Raw genomic sequence first — 26,729 nt, 5'->3', positions numbered from 1 at the left:
TCTAGGGCAAAAATTGGCCAAAGCCCTCTCTACTTCCTCTTGTTTCCTTTTGATATGTAAGGTATCCATTTGCATAGGAAGAGTCTACAACATCTCACTCTTGAAGTCTTCCAGCATGTTTCCAATTTCTCCTTTAATGGATGAGTTAGAGGAAGAGGTATTGGCTATGGGTTGACTCCCCCTACCTTTCTTTCTAGCTGCTCTAGAATGGTTTCTAAAAAAAGTCTTTATGTCCTCATAGGATAGTTGGTAGCTGTCTCCCCCGGCCAGTAGATGGAAGGTGTTTAAAATATATTCCCGAATTCCCCTGAGCAAGACCAACTTCAGAGACTTAGGGTCAAGTGTACATCTGGCCCTTTTGTAACTGTGCTGGAATCTCTCTTCATAGTCTTCCAAGGACTCATCACTTCCTATGGTCATTCGAAAAATTTCGTCTTTAGTATATTTTGACCTACAATAGTCTTGATACTTGTTGTTAAAGGCTTGCTGCATCTGAGCCCAAGTTGTGATGCTATTGCCAAGTAATCCCATGAACTAGCGTAGTGCTGCATCCTTGAGAGTAGAAGGGAACAATTTCAACTTTTGCTCATCTTCTGCATAGTCATAGGTTCGACAAATGACAACAAACTCAAACAAGAAGGTATCAGGATCTTCTGTAGTCAGACCATGGAAATGAGGTAGGGCAAAAGGGCTTATATTCTTCATTTTGGTGTCCCCATTGGTCTCCCGAATGGGAAAGGTACCCTCTATTCTCTCTCCATTTCCCTTAGCATTTATGTTTTCAGCCACTGGCACCAAAGGAATGTTTTCTTCTTCTTCTTCCCCTATAGGTTCTTCAAATATGTCTTGCTTTTCACCTAAGGGTTCTTTTTAACCGTAGCCACCAAAGAAGAGAGAAGGCTGGCTGTGTGAAGCAGTGGTGGTGTTGGGAAAAAAAATTCCTGAGTTATCTCTATTCCTACGAGGCATGAAAGGAAATATTTTTTTGGTTTGTTTTTGTTTCTTTTTCCCCACACTGATAGTACCTATAGAAATTGAAATTGATTGAACAAAACAAATTGCAACTAGCTGAAATGAACTTGCTGAAATGAAATTTGTAGAATTGAAGAAGGAAGTAAGGAAATGCATAATTGAAGGAAAAGGAATGACTAGTCTACTCTTGCTGAAATGAAATTTGCAGAACTAAAAAGGAAAGCAAGGAAATGTAGAATTGAAGGAAAAGTAATGACTAATCTACTCTTGCTGAAATGAAATTTGAAGAATTGAAAAGGAAAGCAAGGAAATGTAGAACTGAAGGAAAAGAAAGGACTAGTCCACTGTTACTGATATAAACTATTAGCAGAATGTTGTAATAGAGAATAGAAGAAAGAAGTAATCATAGAATACTCTTATGTTTCCTCAGCAATAGAGCCAAAAAGTGGTGAGCACTAGTATTGCAGCAATAATGCTGCAACTCCTGGGCTACCTACTTTACTCTTATCAACCCGATAGTTCGTAACAAACTTGGAAGTATCGGTGCTGTATGCACAAGTACTAGTTCTTACTGCAAGTTGTCACTTGGTCAACTGACGCAAGATCACTAGGAGCTCAAGCCAACTTCTATGGATTCCAGAAGAAGATCTACATGTGATGAAAGGAGAGAAAGATTACTTTACAGATGCTACGCTAACTGCAAAAAGGAGAAAGACTGAAATGTAAAGCATACCTGGTAAACTGTAATTAACCAACTAAACCTACTTTTGCATAAAGAATTATGAAAACAATGAAAGGAATGGCATTACCTACTCAAGGAAGTAAAAAACATCTAACTAAGCTATTTCAAGAAGTAAATAGGAAAAAAACATCTTTGTGGATTTTTATGTATTTTTATGTGAATTTGACATGCATATAATTTATTGTGTGTGAATGTGGCAGCAAATAGGTGGTGTTGGAGGATGGCTTTGGGACTTGAGAGGATGTAGGATGGTGTGGGTGGGTCCTAGGAGGTCTCAGGTGACCTTCTGGAGGCTTTTCCTACACTCAGCCTTCAAAAGAATGCCTACAAGAAAATCTATAGGAGGACACAGGAAATCTACAGGAGGAAAATAGGGAAACTACAAGAGGCCTACAGGAGGAGGCCGAGAGAAATTTATGCTATTTTGAGGGTGTGAGAGTGGGGGAAAAAGGTGGATGAAGGTTGGAATGAGGTGTTGGGGTGCCTAAGGTCTACCATGAATCATCAGGAGAGAGAAAGATGATTGGGTTTTCTCAAGGAGAGAGGAAGAAGTTCTATGGAAAAATGCAGGAAACTAGGAAGAATTGAGGTGAGATTTGGGAGACCTATAGGGCATGGATCAGATGGAGGGTGTGATTGATGATAAGCTAGCCTACTACTGGAAGATATCTGCTGCATAGAAATTGACAGTCAACCAAGGAAATCAAGCAAGAAGTGAAATGAATGCATTTAGAAAAAACAGAGTTTTGCATAAAAATGGTCTAAACTATGATCTATGAAAGGAAATGATGAAAAATGTTGTGGGAAAGGAAAGCATGAAAGAAGACTATTGCAAATCAGGAAGTGAGCATGATGAAGAGGATCTAAAGCAAACCAAAGTTGGAATATTAACCTACTAAAAAGCTTAAAACACTAGAAGTCCCATGAAGGAGGAAAATCTGTGTTTTTGGGGCAGCAAGAGAGTCTTTGCCTCAAATCATGGTCTCAGAGGGAGGAAGAGAGGCCAAGACATTATTTCTAGCCTTTTGAATATTCTCTTTATTACTACTTGACCTGCTATAGAAAGCACAAATGGAAGCAAACTACTAAATCATCAAAAGCAACCTATTCTTAACCATAAGAGAAATACATCTAATAGCAAACTAATCTACAAACTGAAACAAAGCACACAAATACAAGTAAAGAGGAGCTTGGCTTCTTGGATTTGGCCCCAACCCAAGAGCTTCAGCCCTCTAAGATAACTCAGTGCTAGCTCGAAAAGGATTCCATCTTCATTTTCAAAACAATAGCAAGATTACATGAAACTGTCACAAAATAATAAGCTCGAAATTTGAGCAGAGTTTACATAAGAAAAAATCCAAAACAAATCTGACCCTAGTGAGGCCCTAGGCCTATATACTTATACAAATGAAGCTACCAATAGCTTCCTTAAAATTAGGGAGGCTTGGTTTCCAAAACTCAAGATAATCATCAGTCATCCTCCACTTGCTCGGCTGCCTTCTAGTGCATGATTCGGCTGCTTGTACTCCGAGCTAAATGAAGGGGAATTCAAAGTGAGGAGTAATAAATGAGGGTAATTCCCTCCTATAAGTCCTCTCCTCTATCCACTTCGTGTTATTGCTAAAATTTGTCCACTGGATCCTTCACTTTGATCTCAAAATTCATCAATAATCTGCACTAAACACATGTTAGACCACATGGCATCATAACTAACTAAACTCACTCCATAAGCATAAATATAATCAGAAAATCATACAATAAGCTAAGAGAATGGTTGATTTGGCTAGGTTAGGAGGTAAAATGAGCCCATATAATTATCCATTTATGTAGCTCATCAGTGGGTATTGACCTATTTTCCTGTAGGGATCACACTTTTTGGCTGATAAGTGCGCTCTAGCCTCCAGATCACACTTTTTCAGCTAAAAAGTGTGATTTCTGCTCCGTGGATCCTGGTCGTAAAATATTGAGAAAAATTTTTGCCTTTGTCGCTACTGGTTCCTATGACCTGTGGAAATGACCTTAAATCTTGCGGAAGTCATAAATTTAGTAGATCTAGGGTTAAAACACTAGGAAACATTGAGAGCATTGAAAAAAGAAGAAACCCTAAGTTGAAAACTACAGGTCACCTAGGTTTTTGGATCTGAAGTATATCCCTAGTGGAGTCGCCAATTTTTTTGTAGTGTTTTCTTCTCAAAGATGTACGAAAAGAACCCACTTAAGATTATGGATGAAAAACAACCTCAAAAATATAAATGGCTACTAAACATTGTAGATCTGCAACAACTGATAGAAGCAAAACCTACCAAAGTCTGGATATATGCCACAATCATAGTTAAACAGAGAAAAGAAAGAGTAATAACTCCAATCATCTAATGGAAAACATATATACAAAGAATATTTTTTATTATAACACCTATGAAGGGAACAAATAGATGTTATTAGTCCCCCTCTATGGGATGGGTTCTTGGCTATCCTCAAACATCTTCAGCTTGTCTAGATTCTCTCTCCTCTATAATGTATAATCCCAACAAAATTATGGTGTGCGACAATGACAATAATCAAAAGTAAATAATGAATGGAAAAACCTTCTATTTATAACAAAATATAAAGTTATCCTCAAATAATGAGCAATAATAAAATATTGTTGATCCCATTGTTGGAATAACCACTTGGAATATTTTATTATATTTGTTTAGGAGGGAAAAAGTATTTGAACTTTTATTTAGAAAAAATAAATATATAAATTATGTATTGATCATCTCAATGAAATAGTTACGGAATAATATACAAATGAGGGTTTATTTAAGTATTCCTAATGGATTTAGTCAAATTTGACAAAGAATAATAATTAATTAGTGATAAATTAATTATTCTGAGGAAAATAACATAATTAATGATTTATTTGTTTATTTTTCATGATTGGGTCAAATATGACGAGGAATAATAATTGAACAATGTTTTAATTAATTATTGATAGAAGAAAATCAAATAAATAGTGATTTATTTAATTATTCTTGATGGGCTTAACTATAAATTACTTAACAAAGGTGGCTTATTAAGTAATTTCTCAAAGTGAAAGCAATTTTACTATGGTAAAATTGGCTTTACATGGTGTACTTAGATTAATCTAGTAAATTAGGCTAGATCAATTTTTTTGGTGATAACAGAGGTCACTCGTAGTGGAACCCCTACTCCTCAGCCTATGGATTTTGTTACCCCTAGTCGACCAGAACAAGGGAACTCTAGTCCCACCATCATGATCCTTCCCCCCGATGTCGAGATGACAGACACCACATGCCTTATCCTTTACTGGTCATCATCCTTTAGTTCCTCATAGTCATACCTTTATGTGGTTTCTATGCACGCTTCTATCGAACCTCCTTCAACAGGATCCCGGGTCTCAACATCAGTAGATCTTCCATCTACCAGCTCGTCATCTCCCATCCAATATTATGCATATGTGAACCTTATTTCTCAAGTTGATGCACCAGGTAATGCTGCCACATCATATAGTTAGTATTCCTCCCATCCGCCCATCTTCCATTCTGATGAGGGCATCATGGAAGTTATGTCTACCCCTGATCACCCTTGCATTTACGCAAGGTGGCATCTTTTTGGAGGATTCTGAAGGTCACTTCCTTCCTAATTCTCCAAGTGCGCTCTACCTCAAGAAATGTCACTCATAGCATATCCCTTTGATTTGTGTTTCTTTATTTATGCTATAAGTTAGGTAGATTGCATCATCTAATCTTTTGCCCCTTTTAGATGGATTCATCATCCACACCATATATCGGTCATGCAGATGGTGCAAGTCGCTTCTCCAAGAATCTAGCCTTGGCATCTTGGGCCATTTTTACCCCCTTGCATATGTTAGTCCTTTCAAACGGCCTGTTCATTGGATCTGCCACCAATAACCAGGACAAATATGATGCAATGATAGTTTTTTTAGTCGATGCCCTTTCTCATCACATCCTTCATCTTAAAGTTCATTTAGATTCCTTGTTGCTTATCATTTAATTAAATGTTTTGTATCATGTGCATAACCAAGTCGTATTTAGAAAATATCGATGAGTTAAGTTGTTGGCACGTGAATTTGAAACCTTTATGTTCCGTCATGTTCCTAGTTTCCAAAATAACTATGTATATGCCATTGCAAACAACATTCTAGATTGGCATTTATCACATGTATACCACAGAAGGCAACCATAGCCAAAACACATGGCGAACCATCATCATCATATAAAATGCATAATCATATTGTGTATCATACAAGTGTTTGGAGGAAATATCTCTAAATACATCCGACATGCCCATAGGATGTTACAAAACCAAAATCAAAGGGACCCAGATGTCTCTACATATAGTCACTATATAGCGGATCCTGCACCAAAGGCTCTCCTCCACCTGCACATAGATCACGTACTTCCCGACCAACCATCACCATGTGCCACATGATACCTCGCCACTCTAAGGGAAGGCTGATACACTCATCTGTGTATCGATTATCAAACTCATGCCATCCATGCTCTAAAACTCCGGTCACAAGTACCTCAAAATCTATGATTTAGATCAGTGAGTAGTGCATTCTCCTCTAGACCCTATCATGACGACGATGTTCCTTGATCTGCAGCCCCAGGCGCTATGGCTTGTCATTCATATATTGTCGGTTTTATCGGTGCTATGTCTACATAATACATATTTTACACTCAGTACCATATACATGTGATAAAAATATGAAATGCGCCATAAAAATAGAAACTTAATAGTTACCATCTAGTCCCCATGCTCACCCAGGTGGAAGTGGCAAGTCAGGATCTCCCTGATAGCTCATCCCGTTATAAGTGTAATCGTCAATTTAGAGGGGCATCTAATACCAATGTGTGAAAAAATGGGGTTGGAACACCCATCCAAATCCCCTCCTCCTCTTCTTCGTAGTAGCTTTCCCCAATGGTGCATCCTAGGCTCATGTGGGCCCCCATATCAGATCTGTACATGAGGGCAGATAGTGGGTATCTTCTTAAAGAAGAATGCACACAATGTTGTACCAAAAGCGCAGTCACGGTTCACTTGCCTCCCACATAGACTTAACTGTCATTTCACCGATGACAGCACCATCTAAGCCCATGCACAGTAGGTCCCAGCCAAAACACTCTCTATCAGCATCATCTACCCACCAGTGATGTGGTGGAATGCCTGGCTTCCCAAGGCCTGTAGGATAGTGGCGGAAAAAATCCATGTATCTAACCACTCTAGATCACCAATCGGGATAGGTGTGCCCTTGACACGTACATCTCATGGAATATGGCACTCCACAAACTCAGTAATGATTCTCCCACGAGGTAACACCGAATGAATATTCCCCACCACTCCGAGGGGAGGTAGTCTAGTCAAGAAATAAATATCCTGTAATGTGAGTTCAATCTTCTGCCCCTGCATGATAAAGACCTCCTTGTCGGGATCCCAATAGCTCACAATTATCGATAGCAAGGGCTCACCTGCCATCATCAATGGGTCCTCTACCAGCTTGAGAAAGCCATAACAAGCCAATGCCCCTCGAACCCCCTAATCCCTCTAAATCTCGGCTCGAAAGGTATCCAAGTCTCATTCATGCCATTTGATTTTTAGCTCTTCCATGCCTGCAAAACACCACATGTCTTGTCATTTTAGAGAAGAACGCACTGGTCTACACTGATCAACGTACAACCCCCACCATGGCAGTAGACCAACCCTCTCTTCAGCCCCAAATCACAGTTTTCTACCAAAAAGTGTGAGCTCATATGTTTCTAGTTGTTTCCTGCACCCCAAATCGCACTTCTAGGCCCAAAAAGTGCAATGCGACCATGAGCAAGGGCAGGGGTCTCTCAGGGAGTTGTCAGGTGCCAAAAGTTAGGAAATAAACCATTGAAATTAATGAGATGAGTAAGACCACCTACCTGAAAGTCACAGAGCCTGATTCCCATGGTCAATTTTTCTGCTATGATCTCCACAAGATTTATGGCCTTTTCTTCCTCTCCAAATTAACCACAAGTCACTTAGAAAATGAATCCATATTGGAGGGAAAACGTCCTTTCATAGAAAAATACCCAATTTTTTTGTTGCCATTGTGACCAAATCGTACCTCATTTTGGAAAACCATCAGCAACGTTGGAAGTCTCTCATCAAGACCTATAATGGGTCTTCCTCAACTTTTGATGATTTGACACCATTCGGAAGCCATTTTCCTAGAAGGGCCACCTCATTGCCTCTCAAAATAAAATTTCTTCATAAAGCGACAGTTGTAATTTGGGGACTAGCTCTACTTAATACTTTTCATACCATGTGTCAATTTTCATCATGAGTAACCATCATTTACTCATGTTTTCAAGGTCCCCATCGAGGCTAGTCTGTGTGGCAGCGTCATCGAGTCACCCTTGTTCAGAGCATCCACGATGAGTCACCCTTGCATACATGGATTCCCTTTCACATCCCATTATATTATGTCATAGTATTCCATCCATACTTTCGTATCGTTAATCCCGTGTTACCCATTCTGGCCTCTAGTCGTACTGCCCCCATCCCCTCCGAAGTTGAGTTAGTTGTTGTCATGTCAACCATACACTTTATGCTCTGAAAAGGGAATTCATTTGTTTTTCCCTCAGTACAACTTTCCCGATTATCCTTGGTGGTAGTCCATCAGTCACATTAGTATTTTCCCTCGTGCCTTAGTTGAGGATCCTCATTGGCTCACCTGTCGTGGTCCCTATTCTATCGACATCACCTCATTTATTCCAGAAGAACAACCTAGATGGTGGTGTATCTTGGTTCCAGCTTCCATTCTTGCTTAGCACCTCAGATCAAGTGGAGGGAATCATTATTTCCCTTTGACTTGGTTGTTTCATGTTCGTGATTCATACACTTGATGGTCCAATGATGTAGCAAATTGTACTAGTGATTCCTGGGAGTGTGTGGCATACTTTAAACCTCATGAGGGGGTGGCCCTTTGATGAACCTCATCACTGGGTAATTATATGGGCCTTAATTCACCTCCTATCTAGTCAAATCAGCTCTTCTCACAATTTATTACATGTTCTAGTTACATTTTGTTTAATGAGATGAGTTCAAGTGAGATATTATGCCTAGTGGACTAAGATGCATTGAATGTAGGTTTGGAAGAAAATATCGAGGAAGTTTGGAAAGACTGAGGTTTGAAACTCGAATGGGACATGGGATAGATATTGTAGAAGGTAAATCCTCCTCATTTACTCCTCCCCCATTCGAATATTCCTCCATTAATCACACCAGCTTAGAGTGAAAACAATCAAGTCAAGAAGATCAAAAGGAAGCTGAGTATGTGATAGATAAAGAGTTAGTTCATCTCGAGTTTGGGAGCTGAGCCTCCCTAGACTTAAGGAATTCGTTGGGGAGTTCATTTATATAAGAAGAGAGGCCTAGAGCCTCATTAGGGTTCGAATTTTTGTTGTAAAAACACTAGTTATTTTTGAGCTCTAGACTTGTGGAAGACATTGATGTAATTTTTTGTTTTGATAATGAAAATGAGCTTTTTCTTGATCCAGCACTGAGTTAAATTAAAGGGATGAATGACTTGGGTTAGGGCCCAACCCAAACAGTAAAGGCTCCTCTTCTTGTATATGTATTATTGGCTTAGTTTCATAGATTCATGATTAAATTGTCTTTAGAATTATTTCATTGCAAGTAATGTAGATTTGATTAGTTGTTTATTAGTTTGCTTCCATTTGTGCGTTACTTTAGTAGTAGGTTAGAAGGGATAAAAGGAGCATCACAAAGCTTTTAGTAGGTGTCTTGGCCTCACCTCTTCCCTCGGGGATCAAGATTTGAGGAAATGACCCTTATTCAATGCCAAGAACACAGATTTCCATTTTCTCATAAGATTTAGAGTTTACTGTACCTGAACCAGCATTTGATTAGTTTTGAAAATGTAGGATTTAATTACCAAATTTTGCATCTTCATTCTTACAGTAGATATCATCCATGATTCCATTTTATTCAACAATTTTCCTGATGCACGATGTAGGCAACTAGCTCATTAAATTCTACTTTCCTAGCTTGTTAGAATTCTTCTTGTTTACATCACTTTTTGGAAATCATAAATGTTTGATGCAGAGTAGGTGCTTCAAAAGTATAAATAGACCTCCTAGTAGGAAACCACCTTCCAACTGCATCCATCCATAATCATTCCTTGCTTTCACCAATACCTTCACCAATCTCATCATTTTACATAGAAATTCCTCCAAGCATGTTGAGAAAATCAAACCATCTCCTAACCTTGGTTTTAAGTTCTGAGTGATCCTAGGCATTTTCTCACTCCATTCCACCCATTAACTACCTTGCCTAAGCCTTCCACCACCTCCAGAAACCATCATTTTTCTCTTGGCTGTATCCTATAGAAATACAGGGAATCATGTAGCTTTCTAGTACATCCTGTAGGTTTTCCTATAGTGGTCTGTTTTGAGGCCGAATTGAGGGAAAACCTATAGGAAGCCACATGAGGTCACCCAAGGGTCTCCCAAACCTTCCAACCATCTCCTAAACCTGCCAACCATCCAGTAGCATCACTAAGCCACCTACCACATCACCAAAAGAGATTAGGGTTTACACTTGATTTTCCATAAAAAGAATAAAAATAACAAAACAAATTTATTTCAGTGCTTTACATGCACAATAGTGATATTTGATGTCTTGAACTTCCATGATTTAGACATTACCATTTCATACATGTTAGCTTGTAATTCTTGTAAAGCATAGTTTCACAGTAGTTAGTTAGAGAATGGTGCATTTTTAGCATAGGATTTCAGTCATTTTCCTTATTGCAGTAGAAAAGATTTCTCCTAGAGTATATTTTTCTTTCTTTTATCAGCAATCAAGCTTCTTCTGAATCCATAGAAGTTTGACTTGAAATATCTAGTGGTCTCTCACCAACTAAATAGTGAAAAAAGGCAGAAACATCACTTTTACTTATGCATATAGCACTGTCACCTCCAAGTTTGTACAAACCCCGGGTTGATAAAGTAAATCTAATAGCTCCAGGAGTTGTAGCATTCTTGCTGTAATACTAGTGCTCATCACTTTTTGGCACCATTACCGGGGAGGTGTCTGAGTAATATGTGATTATTGATTTCTTTCTTCTATTTCTTGTTTCTAATATTCTACTCTTAGTTTCATTTCTGTAAAAGTAATTTAGTTTGCTTCCTTTTTCATTCTCCATTCTTTGCTTTCCTTTCAATTTTGCAAGTAAGATTTCAATCAAGTAGTTAATTTTTTCATCCAGTCAGTAGTTTTCATTTAGTCTGCAATTAAAATTCTACAATTACTTTCATAGTTTGAAAAAAACACAAAACAAAACAAAAACATTTTCTTTTCATGCCTCCTAGGAATAGGGATAACTTAGGGAAATTTTTTCTAAATACCCCCACTTCTTCAAACAGCCAACCTTCCCTCTTCTTCGATGGCTGTGAACTGGAGGAACCCTTAGGTGAGCAACCAGACATATTTTAAGAACTTACAGGGAAAGAAGAAGAAGTAGAACCCATTCCTACTGAACCTATGGCTGAAAACAGAAATGATAGAGGAAATAGAGAAAGAGTTGAGGGTGCCTTTCCCATTAAGAAAACCAATGTGGATACTAAGATGAAAAATATAAGCTCTTTTTCCATTCTTCATTTCCATGGCCTGAGCATAGAATACCCAGACACTTTCTTATTTGTGTTTGTTGTCATATGCCGAACCTATGACTATGCAAATGATGAGCAGAAGTTGAAACTCTTTCCATCCACTATCAAGGATGCAGCATTGCACTTGTTCATGGGTTTACCTGAAGATAACATCACAACTTGGCTTAGATGTAGCAAGACTTCAACAACAAGTATCAAGACTACTGTAGGTATAAAGACACTAAAGAGGAAATATTTAGGATGACCTTAGGCAATGATGAATCCCTAGAGAATTATGAAGAAAGACTCCATCTTAGCTACAAAAGGGCCAGGTGCATACTTGACCCTGAGTCATTGAAGCTGGTCCTGCTTGAAGGAGTAAGGGAAGATCTTATGGATACCCTACACTTGTTAGAAAGAGGGGATATCTACCAGTTAACCTATGAGGATATCAATATTGTCTTTAGAAACCTTTCTAGGGAAGTTAGGAAAAAGGGTAGGGGTAGTCAACCTGTGGTCAGTCCATCCTCTTCCAATTCATCCATCAAGGGTGAAATTGGAAATATGCTAGAGGATTTCAAAAAGGAGATGTTGCAAACCCTTTCCCTATAGATAGACAATATGCACATTAAGAGAAATCAGGAGGAAGCAGAGAGAGTCTTGGCCATTTTCTATCCTAGATGCATCACAAGGCACCCTAGGAATGAATCTCCATTGAATTCTATTGAAATTTTCTCAGTTTGTGAAGAAAACCACTACACATACAAGCGCCCCTCTTTACATGGACTCAATGCTATATATCAAGGAGTTGAAGGGGTCACTGAGAAACTCTAATACATAAACCAAAGGAGACCTCATGGGCCTAGGCCAAAGCAACAGGGCATGCAAGGGTCATCCTGTGCATATTACAACCCCAACCAGACCACATAAATACCTTGTTGGGGGCCCCATGCTCATCCTTCCTGGTCTACACCTCCTCCTTGGTCCTTTTCACCTCAATATCATTCCCAACCAGCTAGTCAGTCATTTCAACCATATGCTCTGCCACAACCTTAGTGGAATGCACTGCCCCAGGGGTGAGGCGCCCCATACAACAATGTTCCAGCTTTATTGCCTTCACCACCTGCCCAACTATAGCTTTTACACTATGCTCCACCCAAACAACCCCAGATGCCTTCCCAACCAAATCCAAACCTAAACAATAGACAGACACAACAAATATATAATGGAGAGACATCATATCCAACTTATGCTATGGAGATTCAGGAAATCAACCTGAGATATAGGAGAGTACTTCCAGACAACCAATATCTACCTCCACCTAGGGAGGTTGAGGAATAAAGAGAGGAAATCATGCTTAAAGTAAATCCACCAACCTTTCTTAAGAGATTAAGCCAACCATTCCAGCCTACCCCAGAAGAGACTGAACTTCTAGGCGAATTGAAAAACCTATGTGTCAAAATTCCACTTCTCTAGGATATTAAATATGTACCTATTTACAACAAGTTGATTAAGGAGAAGTTCTTAAAGCATCCAGGAAGGTGAAGAAGAGATGCCCCTAACATTAATGTCATTGGACAGCTATCCGACTTAATGTTGGGGCAGGTAATTTGTCCAATATATTTGGACCCCAGAAGCCCTATAGTAGATGTGCACATCAATGGCACCATTGTCCCACACACTTTGATCGATCTTGAGGTTGCCATTAATGTGATGACCAAGGACACCATGCTCAAGCTCAACCTCCAACATTCATTGAGGAAGACCACAACAATTCTACAACTTGCAAACGACTCCACAGTGACCACTGAGGGGATTATGGAGAATGTGATGGTCTCCATTGATTCTTGGGAATACCTTGCAGATTTCCTAGTTGTCCAGCCTAAGGCTAAGCTTACTAGGTACCCTATCATCCTTAGGAGGTCTTGGTTAGCTTATGCCAATGGTTACATTAGCTGCAGAGATGGAAATATGACCATCAAGAATAGGCATATGTCCAAGCAGTTAGTCCTATACCCTCCTGCTCAGCCATCTATAGAACATGACTTACCTTTGTGGGTGGAAGAGGAGGAGGAAGATGACGTTTAATCCGCCCAACTCTATACTTTAGAAACAACCATGGGAGGGGGACAACAGGATGAAGATGATTTGATCAAACACATACTCCAAAGTACAACTCCCAATACATTATCCTTAGAAGAAGTAGTAAAGGAAACCCAAAAAAATCATCAAATTGATCTATTCTTAGCCGATTCCAACCCTATCTGTGTCAAAACCATAGAATTCGGCCCTAAGAGAGCCTTGAAAATCAATCCATCTCTTTCTGTTCTCCAAGAAGAAAAGTTGTGCAACATGCTAAAGGAACATTTGGATGCCTTTGCTTGGAGTTCCAAAGAAATGAAGGGAGTGCACCCCTTGTTGTGTACTCACCACATTTATATCAAAGAAGGTTGCAAGCCAGTCTGACAACCCCAAAGGAGGGTGAATCCAGCTCTTAAAGATATAGTCAAAGAAAAACTGCAAAAACTGCTAGATGTAGGATTAATTTACCCTATCTTAGATAGTGAGTGGGTCTCTCCTTTAGTGTTGGTTCCAAAGAAAAATGGTAGGTGGAGGATTTATGTCTATTACATGGAGTTAAACAAAGCCACAAAGAACGACCATTTCCCTCTACCTTTCATCGACAAAGTGCTAGTTGGCCTGGGAGGGAATTTTTTTTCACTTTCCTAGATGGATTCAACGAGTACAATCAAATCCACATCAGCTTAGAAGACCAAGATAAAACCATCTTAACTTTTCCTTGGGCTAATTTCACCTATAGGGTCCTTCCTTTTGGCCTATGCAATGATCCTGCCACTTTTTAGAGAGCAACCTCAAGCATCTTTTCCGAGTTAGTCCATGACACAGTAGAAAATTATATGGATGATTTTACAGCTTATAGAGGTGATTTAGAGGAGGCTTTATCCAATCTAGGTAAGGTGACGCACAAATGCATTGAAATGAACCTGTCTCTCAGTCCCAAAAAAAGTGAATTCTTGATGACTGCAGGTAATGTGTTAGGTCATTCAATATATCAACAAGGACTGCAGGAGGACCTAAACAAAATAGCTATCATCCAAAGGGTCCCACCTCCACAAAAACAGAGAGATGTCAGAAGTTTCCTAGGGTTAGTTGGATACTACCGAAGGTTTATAAAAGACTTTAGCAAGTTGGCTTCTCCTTTATTTGGGTTGTTGGCCAATGTCTCTGAGTTTGTATGGCCAAAAAGCTGTGAAGAGGCCTTGGACACCTTAAAGGATAAGTTAACCACTGCATCGATTCTCCGAGGCCCAAATTGGGCCCTTCCTTTTCATATTCATGTTGATGCATGACACAAAGCCATAGGAGCAACACTAGGCCAGATAGATGAAAATTTTTCTTATGCCATTTACTTTATCAATATGATCTATCAAAGGCCGAATTGGACTACATAGTGACCGAAAAGGATCTCCTAAATGTTGTGCATTCATTGAACACATTTATGCATTATATTATAGGCTATCAAACATTTGTACATACTGACCATGCTGCAATCAAATATTTAATGAATAAACTTGATGTGAATGCTCGAATAATTAGGTGGTTACTTTTACTACAACAGTTTGCTCTAACTATTGTTGATAAGGTTGGTAAGGACAATGTTTTTCCAGATTTTTTTGTCTAGATTAACTTCTCCTACAAGTGAAGAGGGAATGGTTGATGTTAGTTACCAGATGAGCACTCATTCGCCATTTCAATTCTCTCTCCATGGTTTGCTGACATAGAAAAATATTTGGTATCTGCATAGTTCCCACCTAATTTGTCCTCCAAGGAGAAAAGCAAGATTGTGAGGAAGAGCACCCCTTTCACTTGGATTGGGGGTGACCTCTTCAAACTAGGCCCAGATCAAATTCTGAGAAGGTGTGTCAGGGAGGAGGAAGTCTTTGACATCTTTCTGACCTGTCATGATGGGCCTTGTGGAGGTCACTTTGCAGTAAAGAGGACAACATTTAAGTGTTACAAGTTGGGCACAATTGGCCCACTCTTCATCAATATGTGAAAAGATATACTAGTCAGTGTGATCAGTGCCAAAGGATGGGAATGCCTACTCCAAGAGATGAAATTCCTCTACAACCTCGAGTGACTTTTGAGAAATTTGACAAGTGGGGCTTGGACTTCATTGGACCTATTGACCCTCCTTCCAACAAAAAGTAGTATATCATTGTGCGCACGGACTATCTGAATATGTGGGCTGATATCAAGGAAATAAAGGAAATAACAGAGGACAAGGTGGTTGAGTTCTTATGGGAGAATGTATTTTACAAATTTGGGTACCCTAGATAACTAGTCATTGATCAAGGCAACTAGTTTACCTCCAATATGATTGAATACTGGTTAATCCAACATAAGATCAAGCATAGAACCTGCACTCCCTATCACCCACAAGCTAATGGGCAAGTGGAGGTGACCAACAAAGCACTGGAGGGCATCGTGGCCAAAGTGGTTAGCAACAGTAGGAAAGATTGGGCAGGTAGACAAGTTGAAGCCACCTGGGCCTATAATACCACCTGGAAGACCACCACTCGAATCACACCCTATCAACCAGTCTACATGAAAAAGGCCCTGTCGTCCATTGAATTTGAGTATAATACATTAAGGATGGCAGCCCAACTAGATCTAGATCTCTGCAGTGCAAAAAAAGAGAGATTTCTCAATTTGAATGGTTTACATGAGTTCAGAATGTAGACCCTCCTACACACAAAGGTAACTTAAATTCATAGGAAGATCTGGTATGATAAGAACATCAAGGATAAGCAATTTCAAGAAGGTGATTGGGCCTTGTTATATGATTCCATATATAAAGACTTTAAGGGAAAGTTAAGTACAAGATGGTTAGGGCCTTATGTTATAGAGAGATGTCATCATAATGGTTCATTGTAAATCAGAACCATAGATGCAGAGGTCATTCCTTTACTTGTTAATGGGCACAGATTGAAATTTTACAAAAGGCCATTGTCAAAGCAAGAGTTCATTGATGGTATCAATAAAACAGTGTTGGTGATGGAGCAAGTTTCAGCTCCTGCCTCATCAAGTCACTGAGAAAATAAAAAAAAAGAAATATAAGGACTCAGGTCAAAACCTCCATGAGGCACCTGAGTCCCACTATTGGGCTGAAAACCTCTTGGGGTGGCCCAATGGTGTCAAAAGAAAAAAATAAATATAAAAAGAGAAATAAGAAAATCTTTGGGTGAAAATCTCTCTTGAGACACCCAGGGAAGGCAGTTAGAATAAAAACCTCTTGTAGGTAGGCTAGTTGTTTTCAAAAAAAATAAAAGAGAGAGAAAAGAAAAATCATGAAAAATTGTGTGTAGGTCAGTAGAAGGATGATTAGAGAGCAAAGGAGAATCGAAAAGGGACCTATTCCACTCATATTTTTATTTCCCCATCCAATATCATTCATCACTGCACCATTTCTTTCATTTTTTCACTCATTTTCCTCAGTTTGTAAGGGTACTGTGTTCTCTACATGATGATCCTGTAGGAATTACAAGTGGCTTCAGAATCCTAAAGTGAGTAGCCCTAGGGCAAGGAAATGACATGCCCATGTCAAAATATAAAAAAACATACATCACAACTTCATTACCATAACTCTCTCCACCATGATCACCCATGCATCCATCATTAAAAAAAAAAAAAAAAAACTCACAGTCTTGAAGAGAAGACATAGAGAAAAGATGAAACAGAGAGCAGAGTCTAGCAACACCTGAATGTATTTTCTCATTATTCACACCCCTACACATCCTCTTTATCCATGTCATCATCCTCAAGTCCCAGCAGTTCAAATGATTAAAAATTCTGAGGGAGAAGAAGCTACAAGACATCCTATAGGAAATCTTGTAGCAGCCTATCCCACAGAATAAAAATCATGAGTAGTAGCAAGCTTCCAGTATGAAGATACAATGGCAGAAGAAGCTACAGAGCAACAAAAACACCATCATCTTCAACACCAGGTACCTACACATCAAGGGAATCATCAGAGGGCAATAAAAATGGAAGGAAAAATAACATGTAGCCAACACACGGCAAGCACCTTAGGTCTTCAACAAACTGCAACAATTTATTATCACCATAGTTAAGTATCTCGCTTCACTCAAGGTTGTGAGTGAGTTGGTTTATAAGCGAAAGGTGGCCAGTTAATTTGGCCACCTTCATTTAGTAAACAAGGACAAAATAGTTGGTCCTCCCACACGTGGCAGCAGTCAAGTCAAAAAAAAGAGGAGGACGAAAATAGTTAAGGCTACGGATGCCCGAAGTGGGAGTTGATTACTAGGAGAGAGAAAAATTCCATATTTCTCCTACGCAGGACTTCTTACAGGATCACACAGGACTTCCGATAAGATCACATAGGAATCCTACAAGATACAGTCAGACAGTCTACGGGATTGGCCAAGAGTAGTTTTAGAGGGGAAAACACAAGGGTTGGATAAAAAAAACAGCATGAGGAGGTAATATATGCATTATCTTCCATTTTTCCAAGTGAATAGAATAGAAAAATATCCTAGTTTGAGTGAATTTGATAGTTGTGTAAGGGAATTGTCTCGTCAAGTATTTTAGTCCCATTTCCTCCTGCATTAAAATTTGTATCAACCATCTCTGCTCCTCAAAATTCAGCAGACAAAATGATAGGGGGGTTTAATAGAAGGGAGCCCATTAACACTACGAGGATTCACGAACACCCTCCTATATTAGAAATCTTCACGAGGCATAATTGGATGAGGTATTTTGAGAAATTGAGGGGGTATGGTGATGAAGTGGCCCGAGATTTTTCTCTCTCCCTCATTCCACTAACCAAAACCCATGCCACTATTTTGGTGAGAGGACTCTCCATAGAGCTCACCTTGAACTCATAATAAGAATTACCACACTTCCTCTAGGAGTTCCTTGGAGAAATGGAAGATAAGGGAGATATCTAGGCTGCCAAGAAAAGAATATTTTTAGAGGGAGAAGAGCCCATTGAGGATAAGAATGGAGTAAGGAGAAAAAGCCTACCATACCCCTGGAGTGAGGCGAGCTACCACCTTATAAAATACATGTCATGTGAAGGTAGGTATAGTGTGGTTTATGGTTATCACTTTAGGCTCCTTGAAGAATTGAGGTTTGGAGCAAAATCACCTCCTCACCACAGGCTGAGAACACCATACTTCCGTCTACAATCACGGATAGATACAAGCATGAAGGTGCAGGAAGTAAACTACCAATAGTTAGCGCACCATGGGTTAATTAGAATCATCATAGAATATGCCCTCCAAAACCTCAAAGTTCCTATCCAATGGGCAATTTTCAGAGACATGTAGACATATGAGGATATCAAATCCCTTGCATATGATATTATCTCTATTATCAGTGAAAAGGATGAAGAAGAGACCGAAACAAATGAAGAAGAAGAAAGAGAATGATGAAGAGAATATAGATGAGGATGAAGAGGAAGAGAAAGGGAAAGAAGGTGATGAATAAACAGAGGAAGATGTCAAGGAGGACACTGTTAAACAAGATGAGGATCTAAAGGGAGAAGAAGAGGGTAAAGGCATAGGTAAAAAGGGTAATGGAAAAGAGGAGGCAAAATACAAGGAGGAGTCACCTAGGGTGTCTCTAGAGCCCACTGAGAGAGAGGTAGCAGCTACCCTCACTTCCCTTAGCACCCCTATCAAACAAAAAGGCAAAAGACAGAGGCAAATCCCCTTTTACTTCAGAACAAGGAGAAGTATAAGGATAAGGCAGGGAAAACCCCAAACTCCAACCAAGGTTCCCATTGTTATTGAGGACTCACCTAAATAGCAGGAGAAGATAACTCCTCCTATAAAAACTCAAGAAGAAGGATCCTCAGCCCAAACCTCCACTAAGTCTCCTATCACCTATGTGAGAAGTCCTGTAACTATATCTACCTCATCCAAAGGAAAAGACATCCTACAATATACACAGCATGACCTATAGGAGGCAAAGGCAGTCCTACAGGAAACTCTGCTAAACCTACAGGAAACTCAAAAATTGGATGTGAAAGGAGGTAAGCAGCCAGAAACAAAGAGAGAAGATCTAGAGCTAAGGGAACCTAGTCCTCAACTTAACCTTGACTCCGACTACATATTTATTAAGGGGGTAGGGTCATTCCACAAAATTTTTCCATTCCATTATTCTTTGAGCTTGAGAAAGAAAGAGCCAAAACACATAGATGGATTTAGATTTCGAAGTCCAAGGGAGTGCAGCACATTGATCACATGGAAGAAAATCTCAAAGAGATGGGCAGATAACTAAGTAGCCTGAGTGATAGAGAGGCCATCATGAAGACTTAGTTGGAGGCAGAAAATGCATGGTTGAAAGGATAGCTACAAGAAAGAGAGAATTAATTGGCATCCATGGCCAGTCTATCTTTGGAAGCCATCCAGTGTAGGATTCTAGCTAAGTACTATGCATTATGCCTTAAGGAATAGTGGCTATAGTTCCAAATCAAGACCCTTGTACATTAGAGGATAGGACTAATATGTCTGAGTTCTACTTGCATAACATGGCTTTGATAGATATTAATGTAATGGACCCTAACGAAAAGCTGGGGGGTTTACAGTTGATGGATTTTGCATCATTGATGAACCATGAGGAAGCAAGGGTTGTAGAACTGAAGAAGATATTGGCAAGGGAACAAACTGAGCCTCTCATGATAAGAGCCGAGTAGTCCAATCCAATGTATATCATTAGCACACATAATTTAATTGCAAATGATCCTCAACTTGCACCCTGGTATCTCACTACCCAAGAGCAAGCAATTACACATTTTGAGGATATGTTCACACTATTAAGGGATGACAACATACAAGCTTGCCTAAGGAGATGGAATACTTTGCCATACAGTTTGAAGATCAGAGAGTACCACTCTCCTCAAAGGATGAGAGAAGCATTGAACAGGACACCCATGTACAAGCAATCCATCCAAAGTCTCAAAGTCAATTGGATTGGCTTGAGACTCAGTCCACCACTTCTCTTAGGGATGTTAGAAGGAAGGAAGGAAGAAGAAGAAAGAAAGAAGTGGGAGGAGGTAGAAATGAAGGTGGGAGTCTATGCACAAGAAGAGGAAACTGCAACAACAACATGGGATGTCAAGGAGGCCACTAGAGATATGAAAGGCATGGACATTGATTGAGTTTCTCAGAGGATGAGGAACACTTTCAATAGTAGAGTGATGATGAGCCTCATTATTGGGTAATTATATGGGCCTTAATTCACCTCCTAGCTAGTCAAATCAACTCTTCTCGTAATTTATTACATGTTTTGATTATATTTACTTTAATGAGATGAGTTAAAGTGAGATATTACACCTAATGGACTAATATGCATTGTATGCAGGTTTAGAAGAGAAAATCAAGGAATTTTTGGCAAGACTAAGTTTTGAAATTCGAATGGGACAAGGGAGAGATATTGTAGGAGGTAAATCCTCCTCATTTACTCCTTCCACCATTCGAATATTCCTCCATTAATTACACTAGCTTAGAGTCAAATTAGCCAAGTCATGAAGATCAAAAAGTAGCCGAGCAAGTGATAGACAAAGAGTTAGTTCATCTCAAGTTTGGGAGTCAAACCTCCCTATCTTTAAGGAAGTCATTAGGGACTTCAGGTGTATATGTACAGATGCCTAGAGCCTCATTAGGATTCGAATTTTTGTTGTAAAAACACTAGTTATTTTTGAGCTCTACACTTGTGGAAGACATTGATGTAATTTTCTGTTTTGATAATGAAAATGAGCTTTTTCTTGATCCAACACTAATTTAACTCAGAGGGCTGAATCTCTTGGGTTAGCGCCCAACCCTAACAGTAAAGGATCCTCTTCTTGTATCTATATGCTTGGCTTAGTTTCATAGATTCATGGTTAAATTGCCTTTCGAAGTATTTCATTACAAGTAATGTAGGTTTGATTAGTTGTTTATTAGTTTGCTTCAATTTGTGCTTTACTTTATTAGTAGGTTAGAAGGGACAAAAATAGCACCAAAAAGCTATTAGTAGGTATCTTGGCCTCACCTCTTCCCTCAGGGATCATGATTTGAGGAAAAGACCCTTATGCAACCCAAAAAAGACATATTTCCATTTTCTCATAAGATTTAGAGTTTAGTATACCTGAAACATCATTTGATCATTTATGCAAGTGTAGGATTTAACTACCATATTTTCCATATTCAGTCTTATAGTAGATCTCATCCATGATTCCATTTTATTCATCAATTTTCCTCATGCATGAAGTAGAAAGATAACTCATTAAATTATGCTTTTCTAGCTTGTTAGAATTCTTCTTGTTTACATCACTTTTTTGGCAATTACAAATGTTTGATGTAGAGTAGGTTCTTTAGAAGTATAAAGAGATCTCATAGCAGGGAACCACCTTGCAACTGCATCCATCCATAATCATTCCTTTCTTTCAACAAGACCTTCACCAATCTCATCATTTTACATAGAAATTCCTCCAAGCATGTTGATCAAATCCAACCATCTCGTAACCTTGGTTTTGAGTTCTAAGTGATCCTATGAATTTTCTCACTCCATTCCACCCATCCACCACCTTCCCTAAGCCTTCCATCACCTCTAGCAACCATCATTTTGCTGTCGGTTGTATCTTGTAGAAACACAGGGAATCTTGTAGGTTTCTAGTACATCTAGTAGGTTTTCTTGTAGTGGCCTATTTTGAGGAAAAATTGAGGGAAAACCTCTCGGAAGCCACACCAGGTCACCCAAGGGTCTTCCAAACCTTCCAACCATATCCTAAACCTCCCAACCATCCACCAGCACCACTAAGCCACCTGCCACATCACCAAAAGAGATTAGGGTTTACACTTGATTTTCCATAAAAAGAATAGAAAGAACAGAATTGATTTATTTCAGTCCATTATAGGCATAGTAGTTATTTTTTATGTGTTGAACTTCCATGCTTTAGACAATAGCATTTCATACACGTTATCTTGGCATTCTTGTAAAGCATAGTTTCTCAACGATTAGTTAGAGAATGGTGTGTTTTTAGCATAGGATTTCAATCATTTTCCTTATTGCAGTAGACAAGCTTTCTCTTAGAGTAGTTTTCTCTTTCATTCATTGGAAATCAAGCTTCTTCCGACTCCATATAAGTCTGGCTTGAAAGCCCTAGTGGTCTCTTGCCAGTTGAACAGTGACAAAAGGCAGAACCATCGCTTTTACTTGTGCATAAAACACTGTCACCTCCAACTTTGTACGAACCCTAGGTTGATAAAGTAAAGTTGGTTGCTCTAGGAGTTGCAGCATTCTTACTGTAATAATGGTTCTCATCACCCTTCAGGTAGCCCCCCACATGCACGGATGCATTCCTATTATGCTACGGCCTCATATGCAATTTCATAGATTTGATTGGTTTGGTTCCTATCAATCACAGTGTTCATAGCATGCATGTCTCCTTGAGATGATCCATTCAGTTTTGCAAAGACCTTCCCTGTTCAGTAGGGCTTCTCTGGTTGTTCTACCCTCCCTCCCACCTATTTTTTAGGGAAGGGCCATTATATCTCATGTACTCAAATATGATTTTATTTAGTCCTGACTAACTTTTTTCCAGGTACATTATGTATATGGTAAACGTTGTATTATTTTCTGGCTTTGTTATGCCATCATGTCATGTATAATTCAGTATGTACTTCATTGCTCAGTTTTATGTTTGTGGGCGCACCATTATTTTTGTACTAAGTTATCTCGGTGGGTATGGGTATGCCTCCCCCCCCCCGCCCTCCCCCTCATTGAGGTTTGGTACCATAACATAAAAGGAGACTTGCATTAGTCTCACCCCCTCTATCCCTATCCTCTTTCACTTCAACTTTATTACTCTCTCTCTCTCTCCCTCTCTCTCTATGACTCCCTTGTGTTGTCTAGTGATTGTGTCTTTACAATGTACTTCGGTCATATGTTTTTCTCCTAACACTCGTATGTTGGGGGCAAATTTGTTATCACCAAAAAATTGATTATCTAGCCTTATTTACTAGATGAATCGAAGTACACCATGTAAAGCCAATTTTACCATAGTAAAATTTCTTTCACGATGAGATATTACTTAATAAACCACCTTTGTTAAGTAATTTATACTTAACCCATGAATAATAATTAAATAAATCACTATTTATTTTATTTTCTTCTAGGAATAATTAATTAAACCATTTTTCAATTATTATTGTTTATCATATTTGACCCAATCATGAAAAATAAACAGATAAATCATTAATTATCTTAGTTTTCTCTCTAGGAATAATGAATTAATCGCTAATTAATTATTGTTCTTTGTCAAATTTGACTAAATCCATTAGGAATAATTAAATAAATCATTATTTGTTTTTAAGTATGGGGGATTTACGCAGTGCATTATATTAGATATCATTTTTTGGGATTCAACTGCGTTAAGTAAGTCATTCAAACGTATGACCATTTCCATGAGAGGTAGTCGTAACTGACTAATTTCTCATGATTTTTGAATAGTTCACTTAGCACTCATTGCATCGGGTGATGCTCACAGGGGTGAAGAAATCATTTATTATTCCTTAACTAATTTCTTGAGATGATAAATAAATCATTTATTTATTTATTATTTCCAAATAAATTTTTAAATACTTTTCCCCTCCTAAACAAATATAATAAAATATTCCAAGTGGTTATTTCAAGAATGGGGTTAATAATATTTTATTATTGCTCATTATTCAAGGATAACTCAATATTTTGTTATACATAGAAGGGCTTTCCATTCATTATTCACTTTTGATTATTTTCATTGTTGCACTTACTATTGTAACGCTGATTATTTTCATTATCACACAACATTACTTGTTGGGTTTACACATTATAGAGGAGAGAGACTTTACGCAAGCTGAAGACGTTTGAGGATAGCCAAGAACCCATCCCGTAGCGAGGGACTGGCAACATTTATTTGTTCCCTTTACATGTGTTATAATAAAACTATTATTTGTATGTCGGGTTTCCATTGGATGATTGGAGTTATTACTATTTATTTTTGTTGTTTATCTATGATTGTGGTATAGATCAAAATTTTGGCAGGTTTTGTTTCTATCAATTGCTGTAGATATACAAAGTTTAGCAACCATTTATATTGTTGAGATTTTTTGTCATTCACAATATTAAGTGGGTTCTTTTCGTACATATTTGAGAAGAAAACACTACAACACCCTTCTATCAATAGATAGAACCTTATGAACTATTCCTAAACTAGTAGGCTATATTTTTCATATAGAGGCTTAAGTCCATTCTATATTGAGATTTATCAAACATGTAGAGGGGTCAAATGTCTTAAAATTTAATTTTTAATATAATTGAATTCAATGTCATGTACTAATTAATCCATATTAAATCCTAAAAAACATAAAATTACACATTAAATACCTCTACGAGTTTGGTAGATACATGTATAAGATGGACCTAGGTCAGTTTAATATTTCTATATGATGTCACATACATATATATATATCTATATATCTATATATCTATATATATATATATATATATATATATATAATAATATATATATATATATGTATCTATTTATTTTTTATTTAATTTTTAATGTAATGTTATGTTTGCTTATGATGAAAGCTCTTTCGTACTTAGCTATAGAGCACTTCACTCTCTCTTAGTGAAAATGTTAAAATGCTCCATAACATGAGACATGTCAAGAAAAACAATGATATTATACATGTTTCCATCAAATCTCATCATTTTAGGTGGAAACTAGTGGATATTGATTTAATAGAAGGATGAAGTTGATGAAATAATTATTGCAAGGTCTAGATTTTTGTTACAACTAAACACATATATTTAAAAACGTATTATTCATTCTTTAAAATTGAAAAATTAAAATAAAAAGTAAATAATAATATGGATTAGCTTATTAGTCTCTAACAAAGGTTAAATTATAGCATTTTATTCATTCTTTATAATCTATCTTATTGACTAACATGTCTAAAATCTTATTTGTTTAGCTTGACACAATGTTATATTATATTTTATTAAATAACCTAAGTTAGAATTCATACTAAAAATATTGGATTTCATCACATCAAATGCTAGAATTTTTTATCAATATAAAAGTTAGAAGCATTACTACAAATATTTGACATCACATATAATTTCCTCTTTCGGAGTTTCGTGAATGTAAACTTTGATTCATCCTTAGTGTCACAAGAAATTTTGTCACATTCAACCAAATGACCTTGAATCCAAATCAATCATCATCCATTCACAATTCCAATCATCCCCTATCAAGACAAAAGCATCCCCTTTCTAGAAGTTCCAACAATCCTCGATTATATTGGCTAAAAACCCTAACTTAGGTCCTCATTGCACTTTCCTACTTCAGCAAGTGTGATGGCACGGGTTGCATAAAAGGGAAAAGTATTGGTTAGCACATATTACATTCATTACAAGTGCGATGACCCTTTAAATGAGAAAAACAAATATAATTTTGAAGCTTTCGCTTCTAGAGGCTTCTATAGTGGAAGTTTACATTTTCTATTAAATATGTCCTCGAATTACTACAAATGAGGTCTGATCACTTATCCCATTCTAAAGTGGATCTTACCCTAGTTTAATGGATCTATATCCTGCTCATTTCGCCTATAAATGCATTACCTACTATTAGGACTGGGTTGGATTTTGGAGACTCTTAGTTATGGCCTCATGCTGCACATTTTTGTATAGAGGTACATAATCCATCCATTTACTTGAGGTGTAATTGAAGGCTTCTTATTGTGGCAAAGTTTGGATGAGATAGCTTCAAGAGATCCACAAGTTCAAGGCCTACAAGGGTTGTAATATTATCCTACTTTTATTAATAAAAAAACTCCTTGTTTTCCTATACATTATGTCTCATTTATGCATATCTAGAACAATGAATCCTTGGATTCTTGTTTAGAGTTGTTTGTATATGCTAGTTATATGTTTTGGTTCTCTTTCTTATTTTGGATGATTTTCAAGTCTCAATTTTAGCATTTGAAGTTGGAGCTAAAGCTTGCAAGAGGGGAGAAGAAGAGAGTTTGCATTGGTTCCCAAGTAATTCTTTCTTCCCTATTTCAAAATTTTCTAAGGAAAGAATAACATTTTTGTCTTGGTTGTTTCTAGATCAAGCCACTTGCTCTAGCAATATTGTCGATGTCCGCAAAAGGAATTTATCCATAAAACACTTAGCTTCCTATTTATTTTGATAGGTTTACTATTGGCTATTAAAGGAAACAAAAATACCATGGTTTACCCAATAAAATGGACATGTAAACTATAAA

This window comes from Pinus tabuliformis, chromosome 7 (assembly GCF_031772625.1).
Source record: "Pinus tabuliformis cultivar Carrire ecotype Pingquan chromosome 7, CPIR1, whole genome shotgun sequence".
Classification (NCBI taxonomy): Eukaryota; Viridiplantae; Streptophyta; class Pinopsida; order Pinales; family Pinaceae; genus Pinus; species Pinus tabuliformis.
Note: the sequence above shows the minus strand (reverse complement) of the source record.